Below are 13225 nucleotides of genomic sequence, written 5' to 3'. Positions count from 1 at the left end.
CATCTTTTGAAAAAGAAACAATTTGTTATTCAATGTTTTGGTGAATTTGCGAACCTCTAAAAATATCCAAAATTCATACAAAAATTCTAAGAAAGAATTCAATACATGCCACTATAAAAGTTTCAGAGATATTTGTAAAACAAAAAAATTGCCAAAGAAAAAATAATCTCAAAGTTGCTATCGTCGTATGAAAACTAACGACCACCTGCAGAAAGTACCAAGGTAATTAGGATAGGAAAATTCCATAAATCGTCACAACATCAAAAATAGTGCCATCTCGGTCTTTCTTTCGAACAATACGTCCTGTATGAACCCCCACTACGACAAAAAATTGGTTAATTTTGGTGAGTTATGTTAAGTGGTAGGCAATTTTATCACATTCAAATTTCTCACCTCGAGTAGTGAAGTCAAGCGAAAAATATCAAATTTTCACAGCCTGAAATTGTATAAATTGAACAGTGAAATTAAGTGAATTTTAAATTTTAAATTTGGTGAGTAAAGGTTATTTCTGTTATCTTAAAATTTCGCCAACATTTATCAGGACGTTTTACCGAATGATAACTGAAACAATTGATATGAAAACTCTTGGAATTAAAAAAATTTCATGATGAAATTAAAGATTTTTCTCCATATTAGGGATGGAAAGTTAAATTAAATGATTTCATCTAAGCCGTAGAATAGAAATCGGTGGACGTTACGGATTTTTATCAACAAATTAATTTTGTGTCGATTTTTTTTCTGACTATTTCCTTTATTTCCAGGAAAATGGATACTCAGGAAATCGTTCCAATTACTCAACAAACTATGGTCGCTACTATGTTGCATCTGGACAATTTAAACGTGGATTGCCTGTTGAATATTTTCCGTATGCTGAGCCTACCAGATCTTGCAAGTGTAACAGGAGTTTGTCGAGATTTTCGAGATATAGCCGCCGAAGCCTTCAAATATGAATGGAAAAACAAAACGATCCGCCTGAGTAACAAAGATAGTAACAGCAAATTGGAGTCAACAGCTATTTTACGGAACTTTGGAAATCAGTTGCAAAATGTGCAGATTGTTTTCGACAAGCACAGAAATGATACATTTTTCAAATTGATCATCGACAAGTGTAGCTCACAATTAAAACAAGTGGACTTATCCAGCACGTGTTTCAACGTCCATTTGGAGAGAGTTCTAAGCAAAGAGAATATCCAACGCTTTAACGATAAATTCGTAAACTTGAAGGCACTGAGATTCGAGAATAACATCGACGACATCATTGAACCGGAATGCATTGAGCAGCAGTTTCCAGCACTGGAGGAGTTGAGCTTATCTGGCTATCCATTCGTAAATCAGAACGTTCTCCAATTCATCATAGTTAATCCTCAGATCAAAAGTTTGTCATCATTTCACTGCAACACATTACAGGATGGTGCAGATATGATTAGAATGATCGATCAACACCTGCCAGGATTGGAACGGCTCGGTTTGTGGGTACATGGTCGAGCGGACATGATTGAATACCAGCCACGTTTTCTAAAGGCTTTGAAACATCTGAAAATTCACAGCTATGGAAGTACAGCGAATTTGCACCATTTGTCGATTTCCAATGAACGCGTGGAAGAAATGGAATTGGAGTTAGGTTCGTGTGACGAGAATGTAATTGATTTCATCTGCCAGTACAAAGAACTCACTAAATTGGCTATCCGCCTGTACAGTGATAGTCCATTCGACTGTAAATTTTTGTCAGAACTGAAAAAGCATCTGCCCAAATTGACTGAGATTGAGATTTGTGGTTTCTGGAGAGATCTCAACCACACAGACATCATGCATTTCGTGCATGAATCGAAACGCTTGATCAACTTCATTCTTCGTGATGGTAAACGGAAAGACATTTTGGATGACATGAATCAAATACGAACGAAATTGGATTCTACACATTGGTCCGTTAATTATAATGCATCAGCGCCCCGTCAACTACACTTTGTTCGTGCGAAGCGACCCGGAAATTAATGAAAAATTGCTGAGACGAAGAGTTTTGAACGATCGATCCAAGAACAATATCGTGAGCTTAAATTAGTAGATTTTGTACCAAAAATAATTCAAAATCTTAGATTGTAGGCGAATTAAAGTGACATCGAAAATTGTAAGTGTAAAGAATGTAATTTTAACAAATAAATTTGATTTTATGATATTTCAAAATGTTTAATTAAAAAAATATAATCCTGTTCCCTACTACCACTCCTTCTTGGAAAAAACACTGACATAATAGATTTTTGCATATTTTCTTACAACGTTATAAGTTTGTTGTAGTGAAACAATTAGCAAAGAATAAATTTAATATTTTTGTATGGAATTCGTCCCAAAGAGATTCTTCAAGATTGGAAAAAACAAAACGATTAAGACTAGTTCACCAATGACGAGAATTGTTGCAAAATCAAATGTATTTTTTTTTTCAAACACTAGACTACTTATTAAGTGAGTTACACACCCACTTAAGAGGAATCGATGTTTGGCTAAAATTGCGTGCCTCGTATTTCATATTATGACGGCAAAGGACCACGTACGCTTTAAATAAAAATTAGGTTTGGTTGTAGTCGTTTGACATAAACTGCTCAGTTTTCTCAGAGCTGGTCAGAATTCTAAAATCAGATCTAGTTTCTTTTGAAAGCTATTTTTGAAAAAGGATTCTAGTGGAAATATTTCATTAAAAGTAAACTGAAATCCAGTATTTTCAGCAAAGCATCGATGCCTCTTAAACCCAGAAAGCAAGCTTGCAAAGCCTAAGAGAGTCGTAGGGGGATTGGGTTAAAAATTCGATATAGAAGTGGAGTTGGATCTCTGGAGCATTATGTTTTAGACATTGTTAGCAATATTGTTGCGTCAATTTTTAAGAAATTCTTGTCATTTACCAATTTTGTTTCACGAGGACGAAAGAAGAAGCATCGAACCGACATAGACATAACTCTTGACATAACAACGCAAAGCTTATTTTAATAATTACATATATTTCATTGAATTGTTGACTTTGAACAGATAAAAAATGTAATTAACATTCAGCTAACCCAGACTTATTCTACCGAAGTCAACACGACCTTGATACCCGATTCTATCAGCTCCAAAATATCCATTGTCACGTCCATATCCACAACGAACATGTTCGGGGCACGAACCGAAGCATGCGATTCCAATACCATTCGTGTAAATCGTGGCACCGCGATGCGTTCGTCCACACTCTTGCCAATTACCAGTGCCACCTCGCAGAGATCCCAGTGCAGAGCCGATAACATTATTGAGAAAACGTTTATCTCGGACGTGATTTTCACTATTTGCCCTCAGTTTTGCATTTGCGATTGATGTTTCCGATAGGAAGGTCGCAGCAGGCTCAAGAAGTGGAGTATTATCCGACGACGTCATATACAAACTCGAACCGGGAACGATTTTGTTATCGGTATGTGGTATGACACTTTTCTCGTTTGCAGCATTTGATGTTCCGTTGGGAAGACCGCTGGTAGACCGTGCAACTATGATGTTTATAACAAAGCCAAACGCGAAAACAAGAACGGTAAACATTTTCGAATTATAGAGTTGAATAAACGAAGCAAAAGACTGGACTCGTTAAACTGACGGAATTAAATGTTGAGAAATTGATTAAACAATTTTCTTATATATCAGTGCCATTTCCACTTCAGCTTCGCCTTTAAACGAAATGACGACACTGAAGAAAAAAAAACTCTTACGCATATCACTGGCTCAAGTTAAAAATTATAAAATTGGTTGAGCCTACCATATAATTCGGGTATCACTAAAATTTGAACTGGTCGCTGGTCTCACATCATTAAATTGTCGAGATGTTCGCAAATGTGCCAATTAAAATTAAAATCTACACACTCCTACCACTGACAAACGAATTTAAGCAATTCTGGTTTATAGCGACATAATGACGACAAACAATTTTTTTTACAATTTACTAACGCCATACAGTGACGCGTTCAAATACACCTCACGTCATAACATATAATTATTTATTTGCACAAATAGACACCACACAATAAATTAATATTTACAAGTCATTCACTCCGACGATGATTGTAATGACGGAGCATTCAGTTACTAAAATCAACGGATTGATCGTCCGAGTGGCACGTTTTTTTTTATTTTCTGAATTAATTACCGATTTCTTAGATTTTTTTTGTTTGTTTATTACCTGTGTAAGTTAAAGTTCAATACTACCTTTGGATTGGAATTGTCGAATAGAAACTTCAAAATTGTAATGGTATCATGCGTCAATCATAAACAATGGTATATTATAACCTACGTGAAGTAAGTGAGTCATGATTGCACCAGTTAGAATGTTTGCAAGAGCTCAACACAACCAATAAAAAGTCCACAACGCAGTTCACCACATGTATTTTTTGAACCTCACCATCGTTCCCAACCACCTATCCCTATTCGAAACTTGCCTAAAGACCACCGTTTCGGCCCGCTAGTTTCAATGATTATAAAATTATTGGATGGAAAACTAAAATAAAGACAAAAAACAAAACGAACGTACCTTATCCATTCATCTTTGTTTCAGGACCCATACAGCCTAACGATTCAAAAACAACAGGTGTGAAGAAATAATTTTCTTTCAGACGTCTATAACGATTATATTTATATCTTTCCGCTTTTTCTGCATAAGGTTGTGTTTATTAGAACACTAAACTTCAAATTTGAGGGTGATAACAGTAAAAAATACAACTTTTATTCGGAGAAAAGTGGTTTTTTTGCCATATAAACCATATTCCATATAAACAGGTCTCATAATAAGTTTTTACTTGGAATGTTGTTCTAAACAAGCGCTATTTCTGTGTGGTGGAATACGTGTGAAATAAATAAAACGAAATAAACAAACGAAACCCACAAAAAATTAAAACTCATGATGGAACCCGTTTACTCCCGAATAATTTATTTTAGAATGAAATTGAATGTTCTAATAAAAATTGACACATGATACGCGTAATATGTGGTTTGGAATTTTTTATAAGCAAAATACCATTATTCTCCATTCAAAATTCGCTTTTTTTACTGAACGGTACGATGGAAAGCAGAGCGTGATCTATTACATTTTGACAAAAACTACTACTGCGTGACATGCTCTTTTGACACTGTCAGATCCGTTAAAAGAGATTTTCCGTGGCTCCACGGAATTTTGGTCTTATCTTAGAAATTTTACCGTCATCTCTAGAAATACTTCTTTCACTTCTTTCGTTGCTATCATTCAAAATCCATAACTAATAAAAGTTGAAAGTTATGTTTTCGTTCTCGTTTATTGACCCAGGGCTTCGTCTCGGAAATATTTGTTTAATGAGTGTGTTAGACGACATGTGCAATAATATCCTATTAATTATTAGACATCTGTTGGCGGTATTAATTATTGACCACGCTTAAATGCATTTGAGTTGAATTGTTTACTTCCATTATAACTCCTGTATGACAAACTCAAAACATCGAGTGAAAAAATTAGTTCGGGTATAGAGCTTACAAATATTAATAAAACAGGCTTAAAAACTGTGATTCTGAGAAACTTTCATAAATCATTGTTCTATGGCTGATCAGCTACATGCACCATATCACATTTGTGTATTAAAAATTAGAACTCACAATTACAGAAATTAATTCACAAATATTTAGTCCAGATCAAAATGGTAGTCCCGGACAATGTACGTACAATGTGCGTCGTACATGTAATACAAAGTGAGTCGATTACGAACCTTCTTCCTTGCAAGTTTTTTGTTACGAGGGAGTCGTGTAACAGGTTAAGCTGAGCTAAAATATATTCAATGGGAATGTTTCGAAAGAAATCGACGAAAATTGCACTCTTTTCAACCATTCGATGAGTAAAGTAATTATTATGATCCTGTTTATATTATACATCACTCTAAGTTTCATGAGCTTTTATTAGAATATACGCAAGCCCTATTACAGGGAAACAGTTCAATTTGTCTGGGGTAAACAATGAGGTCAATTTACAAATTATCGTTTCAAACTCTAGAACGAAAGTGTTTTAGAGTAACCAGTAATGGAAAAAGGCTTTTTACGGCTTTTTATCATGTTACAGCTCAACGCGTTCCACTTGGAATTAGTGCAGAACGCGATTATATATCTTTCACAATTAAATAATTTTTTTTTGTCCAAAATCAAATTTATTTGTTAAAATTACATTCTTTACACTTACAATTTTCAATGTAACTTTAATTCGCCTACAATCTAAGATTTTCAATTATTTTTGGTACAAAATCTAATAATTTGTGCAATTTAAGCTAACGATACTGCTCTTGGATCGATCGCTCAAAACGTTTCTTCTTAGCAATTTTTCACTAATTTCCGGGTCGTTTCGCACGAACAAAGTGTAGTTGACGGGGCGCTGATGCATTATAATTAACGGACCAATGTGTGGAATCCAATTTCGTTCGTATTTGATTCATGTCATCCAAAATGTCTTTCCGTTTACCATCACGAAGAATGAAGTTGATCAAGCGTTTCGATTCATGCACGAAATGCACGATGTCTGTGTGGTTGAGATCTCTCCAGAAACCACAAATCTCAATCTCAGTCAATTTGGGCAGATGCTTTTTCAGTTCTGACAAAAATTTACAGTCGAATGGACTATCACTGTACAGGCGGATAGCCAATTTAGTGAGTTCTTTGTACTGGCAGATGAAATCAATTACATTCTCGTCACACGAACCTAACTCCAATTCCATTTCTTCCACGCGTTCGTTGGAAATCGACAAATGGTGGAAATTCGCTGTACTTCCATAGCTGTGAATTTTCAGATGTTTCAAAGCCTTCAGAAAACGTGGCTGGTATTCAATCATGTCCGCTCGACCATGTACCCACAAACCGAGCCGTTCCAATCCTGGCAGGTGTTGATCGATCATTCTAATCATATCTACACCATCGTGTAATGTGTTGCAGTGAAATGATGACAAACTTTTGATCTGAGGATTAACTATGATGAATTGGAGAACGTTCTGATTTACGAATGGATAGCCAGATAAGCTCAACTCCTCCAATGCTGGAAACTGCTGCTCAATGCATTCCGGTTCAATGATGTCGTCGATGTTATTCTCGAATCTCAGTGCCTTCAAGTTTACGAATTTATCGTTAAAGCGTTGGATATTCTCTTTGCTTAGAACTCTCTCCAAATGGACGTTGAAACACGTGCTGGATAAGTCCACTTGTTTTAATTGTGAGCTACACTTGTCGATGATCAATTTGAAAAATGTATCATTTCTGTGCTTGTCAAATACAATCTGCACATTTTGCAACTGATTTCCAAAGTTCCGTAAAATGGCTGTTGACTCCAATTTGTTGTTACTATCTTTGTTACTCAGGCGGATTGTTTTGTTTTTCCATTCATATTTGAAGGCTTCGGCGGCTATATCTCGAAAATTTCGACAGACTACTGTTACACTTGCAAGATCTGGTAGGCTCAGCATACGGAAAATATTCAACAGGCAATCCACGTTTAAATTGTCCAGATGCAACATAGTAGCGACCATAGTTTGTTGAGTAATTGGAACGATTTCCTGAGTATCCATTTTCCTGGAAATAAAGGAAATAGTCAGAAAAAAAATCGACACAAAATTAATTTGTTGATAAAAATCCGTAACTTCCACCGATTTCTAACACTTTAACTCACCAAATAAACTTGCTTTAAAATTCACTTAACTTCACTGTTCAATTTATACAATTTCAGGCTGTGAAAATTTGATATTTTTCGCTTGACTTCACTACTCGAGGTGAGAAATTTGAATGTGATAAAATTGCCTACCACTTAACCGAACTTTTTGTCGTAGTGGGACAATACAGGACGTATTGTTCGAAAGAAAGACCGAAATGGCACTATTTTTGATGTTGTGACGATTTATGGAATTTTCCTATCCTAATTACCTTGGTACTTTCTGCAGGTGGTCGTTAGTTTTCAATACGACGATGGCAACTTTGATATAATTTTTTCTTTGGCAATTTTTTTGTTTTACAAATATCTCTAAAACTTTTATATTGGCATGTATTGAATTCTTTCTTAGAATTTTTGTATGAATTTTGGATATTTTTAGAGGTTCGCAAATTCACCAAAACATTGAATAACAAATTGTTTCTTTTCCACTAACAATACCAACTTTTTTATACAAAATATGGGTTCGGAGTCTCATATAAAGCGTATAAAGCATAACAAGTGCAATACGAATGAATATGGGTACCTGAGACTATCAGATAATAATCTCGAAAGATGCAGAAAACAATTATTTTTATATGTCTCTTTTTGGTAAGACTAACATTATGCATCAGCTCGGAGAGGGAGTTTGGGTTTATTAAAAATAGTGCCATCTAGGTCTTTCTTTCGTACAATACGTACTGTATGAATCCAATTCCCACCATTACCACAAAAAGTTGGTTAATTTTGGAGAGTTATGCTAAGTGGTAGGCAATTTTATCACATTCGAATTTCTCACCTCGAGCGAAAAATATCAAATTTTCACAGCCTGAAATTGTACGGAGTGACTATTCGACCGCGCGGCTAAATAGCAAGTTCTTCTTTAGTAGACTATTTGACCGCGCGGTCGAATAGCCAGTTCTTCCTTTGTAGACTATTTGACCGCTTCTATCGTGAAATCATTTGAAAATTTTTAGCCACGTACGAAGTACTGGGGGCTTATAAGATTAATATGCCGTTTGTAACACGTCGAATTGGAAGCAGACAGTAAGGGCAAAGCATTCGGTTATGTTCATAGATGACGAATCCGCAATAAAAAAAATGTCCGTCCGTCCGTCCGTCCGTCCGTCCGTGACCCCTCTAGCTTGAGTAAATCACAACCTTTTTTCAAAATTCTTTTTTTTCCCGATTGGTATCGACAAAAGTAAGGTCAAGTTCGAAAATGGGCATGGTAGAGTCGGCCCCTCCAGAGCTAGGGCCCTATAGGTGTTTTTCAGTCTTTCGACGATATCTACCGAAATACGCACGCAATAGCTGCTTGTGATATATCAAATGAAAGGTATTGACGAGTAGAACAAAGTTGCTGAACATTGTTTTTGGGTAAGATGCAACGTGGGCTTGTTGGGAGGGCTCAAAGGTCGTTACTCGGCCCTAAGTGTTTTTTGCACATAAATCGAGTAAATCTCATCCGATTTTGCTAGATTTAGTTTTTTATGGAAGGTAATTGAATACCGAAAAGAACGTGACGAAAAAAGTTTCAAATTTGGGCCCTTGCACTAAGGCCGCTACTCGGCCCTAAGTGCTTTTTGCACATAAATCGAGTAAATCTCAACCGATTTTGCTAGTTTTTGTTTCATTTGAGAGGTAATTGAATACCCAATGGAAAGTTGGCAAAAAATTTTGGGTTTCTAAAATAATGTCGTAAATTGTTGGTTTTATTTGAAAGGTACTTCGTACGGGCTTTCGTAATTGCGCTATGCGCAATTTTAAAAATGAACAGTTTCAGTAAATTTGACAATGCCCAACTTGACTTGCATTTTGGTAACAGACACATTAGAGGGTTGTAGACGTATTAGGGTTCCGGTCTTATTGGGGCTACGGACGTATTATGGTTGCGGACGAAATAGGATTACGGGTTGTACGGGGCTAGGTCGCAGCAAACGCTCCGACTGTTCTGATGCCTTGTTTGTTTCAAGCTATATTTTTGGGAAATATATTTCGTAAAATATCATCTAAATACGGTGTTGAGGAATTTCGCGCCACGTCATTCACAATAACCCACAAAGTGACATTTTCCTTATACGAAATGTGTCATTTTGTCCATTATTGTGAATGACGTGGCGCGAGATTCCTAGCAGCCCTAAATACCCGTATCGTCTAACTTTTTCATGCAAATAACAGGCACGATAGTTAACACATAGGTAAGTCTAGATTGATAATTTCCACTGTCGAAAAGAATAAATTGGTTTTTCTTCTTTTTTGTTCGCAAAAATGAATGCGATACATTGAAAAAATGTCGCTAAAGCTCGTTGTGTGTAATACAACTCGATGGTATTTGCTTGTTTTACATCCAGATACAATAATTTTATAATATAGCTAAGTTGTCAATTTTTATAAATTTTATAAATTAAATAATAAACCAAGGCGTTTCGGACAAATTAGAGAAAATTTCCCTTTACAAACTAAATTTTAAAACTAGGTGTTTCACGCAGATCGGAGTAGATTTTCCTTTTACGAAACGAGTCTTAGACGTTTCACATATATTAGAGTAGATTAGTGCTGGAGGTCTACTTTCGCGATGTTTTGCGATGCATGGAGGGGTATGTATGATGGATGTGGACTGTCAGATCCCCGGTAATTCTCTATAATGTTTCACTATATTGAAAATACATGAAGTACATGAATTTTACAATGTTTCGTGATTTGGAGGCTTTAGTAGAAACGTGAAAAACTGTTGCGCTATGCGTTGGTGAAAGTAAGACAGAAAATTATTTATAGCATCACTCGAAATTGTATGCATTGAACAGTGAAATTAAGTGAATTTTAAAGGAAGTTTATTTGGTGAGTGAAAGTGTTCAAGGTCTAGTTTATCTGGAATAAATCAAAATTATCAAAATTGATAAAAATTATTGAAATCAAAAAATTTCATTTTTAATAAAATTAAAAAATTTTTGTCATATCAAGGACGAAAAGTTTTTCATTAAATGATTTCTTCTAAGACATAAATGTGGTTGCAGTATCCCAAATTAACGAATTTGAAATTGATGGATTTTGCGGATTTTTATCAACAAACTAATTTTGTGTCGACTTTTTATCTTTCCTTTATTTCTGTGAAAATTGATACTCAGGAAATCGTTCCAATTACTCATTAAACTATGGTTGCTACAACGTTGCATCTGGACGATTTATACGTGGATTGCCTGTTGAATATTTTCCGTATGCTGAGCCTACCAGATCTTTTAAGTGTGACAGTAGTTTGTCGAAATTTTCGAGATATAGCCGCCGAAGCCTTCAAATATGAATGGAAAACCAAAACGATCCGCCTGAGTAACAAAGATAGTAACAGCAAATTGGAGTCAACGGCCATTTTACGGAACTTTGGGAATCAGTTGCAAAATGTGCAGATTTTATTTGACAAGCACAGAAGTGATACATTTTTCAACTAAAACAAGTGGCCTTACAGATAAACGATAAACGATAAAGACGGGGTCATGATTTCTTAGAGATACTAAGATATCATCATGACTCCTGTCTTTACGAAAGAAATGTAAGGTCTATTTTGATGTTCTTATGTTCATGCTAGGAGCAGAACTGTGGTGTCTTACAAGGTTATGGTTAAGGTTTCATTGAAGGTGAAAAAAACACTAATGACAACTGGCGGATGTGCCAGGGCAACTGGAGAGTTTGCTTTTTTTCTTCATCTTATTCGATGACTAAACTATCCACATCAATAGTTTGGCCAAAATCATGTCCGGAGCGATAGCGGAGGACTTGACGCAGTCTAACTTCCAAAAAAAGAACGAAGAAATTTTTTTGAGACGCGGCAACTATATATAGGCGAAAATTTAAGTTTCTTTCCTTTGGCCTGTATCACCACAAATCCTATTCTATCTTATTCGCGCTTCAAATACGAGCAAAACGAGCTATCACTCGACTATGTAACTTTAAAATTGCCGGAGATACATCCTTTTGAAGTTGGTCATTTTGATAGAAAATGCACCAAATTAACGTTTTCCAAACAATCAAAATCTTTCAACTTACTCTGTATGTTTCTATCTATCTGTCTATCTATCGACGGTCGATCTCGGAAACTAGTCAGCCAATCTCCATGAAATTTTGCAGTAACCTCAGGGTGGGCATAAAAATGAAAATGTGATACGCCATTACCCCAGGAAAAACCAGAATTTTGTTTTATTGGCCTCGAAGTGGTTTCTGAGTGTGGTTTTCGAGGGTCGGGAACGCGTTTTCGGCTGTAGCTTAGCTGTATTGAAACCTACAGAGGCGTGCGACCCATCAAATGAAAGGTATTCGTAACACGATTCGAACAAAAAAATAATTTAAAAAATCGGGGCAGATTCGTTTGAGCTAGAGTGATTAGAGTGACCAAATTTTGAGCTACTCGAGCGTAGGATGAAAGGACTAATATTTTTTTGGTTTATGAGAGATAGAGAATTACTTTCTTCGGCAAAGTCTCAGAGTTTTACGAGTAGAACAGAGGGGCATATGTGAAAAATGTCGAAAGTTGGAAATGGGTGGGTTAATTGGGGTTTTGGAGATATTTCTTGAATGGTGGCAGATAGAGAATTACTTTCGTCAAATTTTCGATTTTCTTCAAATTTTCTGAATTTCGTCAGATTTTGAAAATTCGTCAAATTTCGTCAAATTTTCGAATTTCGTCAAATTTCGTCAAATTTTCGAATTTCGTCAAATTTCGTCAGATTTTCGAATTTCGTCAAATTTTCGAATTTCATCAAATTTTCGAATTTCGTCAAATTTTCGAATTTCGTCAAATTTTCGATTTTCGTCAAATTTTCAAATTTCGTCAAATTTTCGATTTTCGTCAAATTTTCAAATTTCGTCAAATTTTGTCAAATTTTCGAATTTCGTCAAATTTTCGAATTTTGTCAAATTTTCGAATTTCGTCACATTTTCGAATTTCGTTAAATTTTGTCAAATTTTCGAATTTCGTCAAATTTTCGATTTTCGTCAAATTTTCGATTTTTGCCAAATTTTCAAATTTTGCCAAATTTCCGAATTTCTATTATAAACTGTTATAAAAAGCAGTGTTCTAAAACTTCTAAAACGACTGATATCCCAACAAAATTCTATTCGAGAAAGTGTGACGCAGTCTTTGAAGTACAATTTCTAAAATGAATGATATCGTTAGAGTTGACGCTTTCAGCTTCGTTACGCAAAAATTAAATTTTACACCCAATTTTAGTTCAAACAAGCTGGCTTAGTTTTTCTCATCATCTGACAAATAATTTTTACCAAAAAAAAATTTGACTGGAAACAACCAAAATTTTACCAAAAAAATCTGCGTCGCAAAGTGGCAAATGTTCAGGAACAGACCAGCAAGAAAATTTATCTGCCACATGCGACGCAGATTTTTTTGGTAAAATTTTGGTTGTTTCCAGTCAAATTTTTTTTTGGTAAAAATTATTTGTCAGATGATGAGAAAAACTAAGCCAGCTTGTTTGAACTAAAATTGGGTGTAAAATTTAATTTTTGCGTAACGAAGCTGAAAGCGTCAACTCTAGC

This window comes from Bradysia coprophila, chromosome X (genome assembly GCF_014529535.1).
Source record: "Bradysia coprophila strain Holo2 chromosome X, BU_Bcop_v1, whole genome shotgun sequence".
In the NCBI taxonomy this organism is placed as follows: Eukaryota; Metazoa; Arthropoda; class Insecta; order Diptera; family Sciaridae; genus Bradysia; species Bradysia coprophila.
This window is presented reverse-complemented; position numbering follows the sequence as displayed.